This window comes from Podarcis gaigeae (assembly GCF_964106915.1).
Source record: "Podarcis gaigeae genome assembly, chromosome: 4".
Taxonomy (NCBI): Eukaryota; Metazoa; Chordata; class Lepidosauria; order Squamata; family Lacertidae; genus Podarcis; species Podarcis gaigeae.
The window spans coordinates 102576448-102584038 of record NC_139677.1 but is presented as its reverse complement, the minus strand read 5'-3'; positions in this window follow the sequence as shown (position 1 = coordinate 102584038).

Below are 7591 nucleotides of genomic sequence, written 5' to 3'. Positions count from 1 at the left end.
TAAAGATGACATCCCCAAAGACATGAAGAGAATCTTTTTACATGCAACAGCTGCCGCAAGGTTATTGATTGCAAAAATTTGGAAGTCAGAAGAAGTACCAACATTGAAAGATTGGAAATATAAATTTTTTGAAATGATTGAATTAGCAAAAATGATGGCAACAATTAGAATGCAATCTAATCAAAATCTCAAACAGGAATGGAAATGTGTAGAAGAATACATGACCAAAAGATGCTCCAACAAGAATGCATTGATATGTATAGACTGATTTCACAAAGAAGTTAAGCAGATATATAAGATTGAATGTTTAATTATTAAGATACAAAATTACAATCTCAATAATAAAGTTACAAAATAATAGCAAGGAATTCGCGCGCGGGTGTAGGGAAGACATAGGGCAAGAAATAAGAAATGGATAAATGTTGGTACATAACGAAATGTGAAAATGTGAATTTACAAATATAATGTATATGTATCAATATGTAAAGATCTCATATATGTATTGCAAAGAAAGAAAGAAAGAAAGAAAGAAAGAAAGAAAGAAAGAAAGAAAGAAAGATGAGGTCCAGTGTACTCAATCATAAGACTCACTCACTTTGCGAGAGTATGGGAACTGCGAAGGCATGCTCCTCCAGGGTGGACCTGTTCCTATTGTGGGATGTGATTCACATGTTAAGATATTTATAATATGATAGAAAATAGAGAAAGATGGAAAGGATTTGCTGAAACAATTAATAGCAGTGGAATACAAAAAGGGAGGTGAGAGGAGGCCGAGGAAACAAGGGAATGAAAGATAGAGTATGGAAAAGGTGTGATGTATGTTTTTAAACTGTTTTTGTTTTGTTTTGTTTAGGGTTAGGGTTGGGGTTTTGTTTAGTTTAGTTTAATGTTTTTAGTTTAATGTGTTAAGGTTGTGTTTTGTATTGTTTATATATTGTATTGTTTTTGTTCTCTTTTGTTTTTTTCTCTTTTGTCTTTTTTTTAAAAGGAATAAATATTATTTTTTTAAAAAAATATATTGTAGGATGTGATTCATGAGAGGCAGTCAAGTCCAACATTCCTTGAAATGCTGGAGAAGACATGCGAGGGAATGTTTGATCCAGCCAGTCGAAACTTCCTGTTCCTCCTGGCTGGAGCATCCTTCCTTTCACATGTGATAGAAGGTGGGCGTGACCTAACCTGTCCAGGTAACAAAAGGACGAGTCACGCAGTACACCTCCTCCTCTTCCATCTTCCTTTCATCGTGTGAACTGCTGGACTGCTAGCCTGCAGTAACTGGGATTATTCCCCATATGGGGTAGATCCACATGTACATATTTGTAACTAAGTCTGCCTTCAGAAATCCAACTGTGAACTGATGTGAGTAAACCTCTTTTACTGACTTTGAATAAGATTGTGGTGTCTTTATTCTTTTAAGAGGGACTCAAGGGAACTTACCAGGAATGTACAATTCAATCTGAGACAGATTGAATTGTATAATAGTTGAGAGGCCCACACGAGCCTGCAACGAGCTATCTACTGTGCCTGTAAAAAGGGGGAATGTAAACTCTGCTAAGCAAAGGAACTTGTTAGTGCAAGTTAGGAAGGATATTAATAAACAACATATCCTCTCTTGCCACCCTGAACATTTGCACACCTATCAGTGGAGGTAGTAGCTAGCTCACCCAGGCCAAAAACTAAGTTGGGCACACACAGCTCACATGCATTTGTGTACACACACACACACACACACACACACACACACAGGCTGGGAGCCCTCAATGGAGGATTCACTTGGGGCAAAAAAATACCAAACCCAGCTAGACGCCCCCCCCCCCCCCAGTTATGGCACTGCCTGGTTCCCACCAATCAGAACCCCCATTTCTTCCTCCTTCTGTGTCGGGGCCTGCCAACCCAGTCCCAGTCCCAACAGGGCCACATGGCTTATGGCAATGCAGGTAGAACCATAGAATTGCAACCGCCTGCACGGCTAGAACAGCAGCTGAGAAACCCCTGACGGTGGCTAACGGTGCTGCTGTGTCTTCCAAAAGCAGGGGCCGGCCCTACCTTGAGGCAGAGTGAGGCAGCTGCCTCTGATGGCAAATGCTGGGAGACGGGAAGTCGGCAGAGTCGATTGCACCACAGGGGCCGGTCTCCACCCTGCAAGCTAGCCTGCCTATAGGTGCCGTGATGGACCTGATCCCATTGCTAGGGCCCAGGGGAGATTTGGCGGCCAGTCTGGTTTTGCTTTTCACAAGGAAACCGGTGCATCTTCAAAACCATTAGAAACAGGGCACTCAGTCACCTCAGCTAAGACAGCCACACAAATACACCCCCGACGTATTTGCTTTGGAAAGGGGGTGGCTGTTGTCGTTGTCAAGGGTCGTGAAGGAGAAAAACATCTCGGGGATGTAAATCCGTCAGCTCTGCCTGCTGGGGCAGGGAGGTGCCCTTCCAAAAGAGGCATCAATCGGCTAAATATATCACACTTTTGGGGGTGATGGAGAGACCTTATTGTTGTTGGAGCTAAGAAAAGTCTCCCTGCGAGTGGGCGGTTTGGATGCATTTGAATGCGACAAGGGCTGACTCGACTCCATGCCGCCTGCATCTTGCCAAGAGCTCCTGAGCCACTCCTGAGATTCTATTAGAGGCCGGCTGAATAATTCATGGCCCAGGAATATTTGGAGGCAGAGGAGGGGGCAGCAGAAACGGCATCTATTTTCAGGGACAGGGGCCTGCTGCGTGCCCCTGGCTCATAGGAAAAGGAGTTCTCTCTTGAACCCTAACAGATTTACGATGAATCATGAGATATTGGGGGGTGCTAAGGGAGGGAGGGGTCAAAGTTCCTCCCTTTGTCATCCCACAGGGACGTTTTTGACAGGGAGCCCTGAAGGTTAGCAATTCCAGAGGTTGAAAAGAAAACTGGCAATGTGTCAAGACTTTCAGGAAGAATTCCACATTATTAAAAATAAAAACAAACACCTGATTGCCAAGTCCCCAAGTACTGTATTGCCACAGGAAAGGAAGGAAGGATGAAGAAATCAAAATTTAATGTCCAGATCAAGGTATGGCATAGGACTAGTCCATTCTGCCTTGGTCAGACCTTCCCTAGAGTCCTGTGTCCAGTTCTGGGTGCCACAATCTAAGAAGGATGTTAACAAACTAAAACATGTGCAGATGGAAGGAGCCTGGGAAAGAGGAGATTGAGAGGAGATACAACAGCCATCTTCAAATATCTCAAGGGCTGTCACATGAAAGATGGAGCAAGCTTGTTTTCTGCTGCTCCAGAGGGGAAGAACTGAACCAATAGATTCAAATAATAATAATGATGATGTTTATTTTTTATACCCCACCCATCTGGCTGGGTTTCTCCCACCACTCTGGGTGGCTTACAGCATATAAAAAATTGTAAAAGCATCAAACATTAAAAACTTCTCTAAACAGGGTTGCCTTCAGATGTCTTCTAAAAGCCAGATAGTTGATTATTTCCTTGACATCTGATGGGAGGGTGTTCCACAGGTGCCACCACTGAGAAGGCCCTCTGCCTGGTTCCCTGTAACTTCACTTCTCACAGTGAGGGAACCGCCGGAAGGCCCTTGGCACTGGGGGCGGAGACGCTCCTTCAGGTATACTGGGCCGAGGCCATTTAGAGCTTTCAAGGTCAGCACCAACACTTTGAATTGCACTTGGAAACGTACTGGGAGCCAATGCAAGACTTTCAGGACCAGTGTTATATGGCCTCAGCGGCGCCTCCAAGTCACTAGTCTAGCTGTTCCTTCCAAGAAAGGAGATTCTAACTAAATAGGAAAGAACTTTCTGACGGTAAGAGCTGTTTGACAGTGGAACAGTCTCCATCATGAGCTTGTGACTCTCCTTCATTGAAGGTTTTTAAAACAGAGGTTGGATGGCCATCTGTCAGAAATTTTCTAGCTGAGATTCCTGCATTGCAGGGGGTTGGACTAAGTGAACCTTTGATACAAAATCAATAATAATAAATATAGATTTTAATACATACCATACCAAAGAACAAATAAGAGCAGATTAGTTGTCGCTCGACCTACAGAAACCAGCAGGTGGGGGCTTTCCATGAAAGGAGGGAGAATTAGCACCGTGAAATGTATACAAATAGAAGCTACTCTCAAAGGCAGAGAAGCACGGTCTATTTGAAAAGTTGGCAACCTGAAAGCTGACAGTGCAAAAATGAATTCTGTTTCCCAAGGCAGTGGCTTTCTGGGTTATTTTTTTCCTGAGCTCTTCCACTCCTTTGCCCAAGGTGGTGTCAGGATTTCCTTTAGAGCCAAAACAGGTCAGTGGCTTGATCAGTTAACAGTTAGGTTTTTCATACCTGCAATTAAAGCTTTAGCAGTTGTGTTGAATTGCCAGAGGCAGCTTGCAAAATTAAAGTGTGCCAGAAAACCTCCTGGGAGCTCAATGTCGTGGACGGTTCTGGAACGAAGCCCATTCATAGCAGGAGTCAGCCAGGACACAAGGCAGCCTAGACGCACATGGGCTTCCTCGAGAGGCAGGTATCTCTTGAACTGTGCCAGCCCTAGGCCCCTGACTGTACAGCCAAGCCAGCCCTAGACTGGCCCACCTTGCAAGGCCGTTGCAAAGATTAATGCAATATCCTACTGAAAGCGTTTTGAATGCTTGAAGTGCAAAAACACCCCAAAAACCATTCTAATTATTGGTTGCATTAGTTAATCATTTGCAGCCAAGGTCCTGCCCCCCAAGGCAACCACAAGACCAAAATCTAGGGGTCTTAGTGGATCACAAGGTTAACATGAGTCCACAGTGCGATGCAGCAGCAAAAAAAGCTAATGCTATTCTAGGCTGCATCAACAGAAGTCTAGCGTCCAGGTCAAGGGAAGTCATAGTTCCACTCTATTCTGCCTTGGTCAGACCACACTTGGAATACTGTGTCCAGTTCTGGGCACCACAATTTAAGAAGGGCTGTCACACAGAAGATGGAGTAAGTTTGTTTTCTACTGCTCCAGAAGGTAGGCCTTGAACCAATGAAGAGATTATTATTATTATTATTATTATTATTATTATTATTATTATTATTATTAGAAATTATATACCACCCTATATCCAGGGGTCCCAGGGCAGTTCACAGAATAAAATCAAGGTATAAAACCACAAAATACATAATAAAAATAGCAACCCAACAGCCGCCCCTCAAAAAAACACACACTTTAAAAGGGCATAGGATGTCAATGAGATCAACCAAAGTCCTGGTTAAAAAGGAACATTTTTGCCTGGCACCTAAAGGCAAACTTCCCTGGGGAGAGCATCACCACCCTCCGGACCTCTCGAGGAGGAGGTACATGAAGGAGGGCCTCAGAAGATGATCTCAGGGTCCGGGTAGGTTCATATGGGAAGAGGCAGTCCTTGAGGTATTGTGGTCTTGAGCCATTTAAGGCTTTATAGGTCAAAACCTATAAAGGTTTCAAATGAATTCAAATGATAGGAAAGGAGATTCTGAATAAACATCGTAAGAGCCATTCAACAGCGGAGTGGACTGCACTTGTGAAGTGGGGAATGTTAGAGCAGTGTTTCCCAACCTTTTTTGGGCAAAGGCACACTTGTTTCATGAAAAAAATCTCGAGGCACACCACCATTAGAAAATGTTTAAAAAATTAACTCTGTGCCTATATTGACTATATATAAAGTAACTCTCTTTAATAGGCATCAAATAAACACAAAGAAAGTACCGGTATTTTATAATTACTTTATTATGAAATAGTAAGTACCGTATTTTTAGGACGCTCCGTCCCATAGGACGCACCTACTTTTTTTTGGGGGGGGGAAATAAAGGAAAAAATTTTTTCCTTTATTTCCCCCCCCAAAACCAGGTCGGGGAACAGTGGGATGGCGGTGCTGCGCCTCCCCGCTGTCCCCCGAGCTTGTGGGGCTGGCCCATGTCTGCCTGGCGTGAGGGGCGCTCTGCTTCAGGGCGCCCCGCGCATCGGGCGGCAGGCTACAGTCCGCAGCATGGGGAACCCTCTGTTTCAGGGCGCCCCACGCGCCCCCACGGGTGCGCAAGGCTTGCCAACACGAGCGCGGAGCACGGGGCGTCCTCCGAAGGGCGCCCCGTGCTCTGCGCCGCCCGCAAGCCTTGCGCTCCTGGGGGGAGATCCCCCGGGTGCGCAAGGCTGGCCAACACCAGCGCGGAGCACGGGGCGTCCTCCGAAGGAACGCCGCCATCCCGCTGTCCCCCGACTTGGTTAGAAGGCTGGCGGGGGGGAGAAGCCTGCTTTTCCCCGTCGCCAGCCCCGCAAACTCGGGCGACAGCGGGAGAGGCGTAGCGCGCCCTTCCCGCTGTCCCCCGACTTGGCTAGAAGGCTGGCGGGGGGAGAAGCCTGCTCCTCCCCGTCGCCAGCCCCGCAAACTCGGGAGACAGCGGGAGAGGCGTAGCGCGCCCACCCGCTGTCTCCCGACATGGTTTGGAGGCTGGCGGAGGGCTTCCTCCTCCCCCAGCCCCGCAAGCTCCCAGAGCTCTGGGTCCCGTTCTGGGGGAGGGGGAAGCTCGGGCTTCCCCCGCCCCAGCCCCGAGTCTCCAGCCGGGAGACGGTCGCGCTTTAGCCCCGTGCGTGCTCTCCCAGCTGGAGAGGTGAGCGCGCCTATGGAGGCTCCTGCCATAGGCGCGCGTCACCTCTCCAGCCGGGAGAGGGTCGCGGGGGGCTGCTTTAGCCCCGTGCGTGCTCTCCCAGCTGGAGAGGTGACGCGCGCCTATGGAGGCTCCTGCCATAGGCGCGCGTCACCTCTCCAGCCGGGAGAGGGTCGCGGGGGGCTGCTTTAGCCCCGTGCGTGCTCTCCCAGCTGGAGAGGTGACGCGCGCCTATGGAGGCTCCTGCCATAGGCGCGCGTCACCTCTCCAGCCGGGAGAGGGTCGCGGGGGGCTGCTTTAGCCCCGTGCGTGCTCTCCCAGCTGGAGAGGTGACGCGCGCCTATGGAGGCTCCTGCCATAGGCGCGCGTCACCTCTCCAGCCGGGAGAGGGTCGCGGGGGGCTGCTTTAGCCCCGTGCGTGCTCTCCCAGCTGGAGAGGTGACGCGCGTCTATGGAGGCTCCTACCATAGGCGCGCGTCACCTCTCCAGCCGGGAGAGGGTCGCGGGGGGCTGCTTTAGCCCCGTGCGTGCTCTCCCAGCTGGAGAGGTGACGCGCGCCTATAGAGGCTCCTGCCATAGGCGCGCCTCACCTCTCCAGCGGGGAGAGGGTCGCGGGGCGCTGCTTTAGCCCCGTGCGTGCTCTCCCCGCTGGAGAGGTGACGCGCGCCTATGGAGGCTCCTGCCATAGGCGCGCGTCACCTCTCCAGCGGGGAGAGGGTCGCGGGGGGCTGCTTTAGCCCCGTGCGTGCTCTCCCAGCTGGAGAGGTGACGCGCGCCTATGGAGGCTCCTGCCATAGGCGCGCCTCACCTCTCCAGCGGGGAGAGGGTCGCGGGGGGCTGCTTTAGCCCCGTGCGTGCTCTCCCAGCTGGAGAGGTGACGCGCGCCTATGGAGGCTCCTGCCATAGGCGCGCCTCACCTCTCCAGCGGGGAGAGGGTCGCGGGGGGGCTGCTTTAGCCCCGTGCGTGCTCTCCCAGCTGGAGAGGTGACGCGCGCCTAT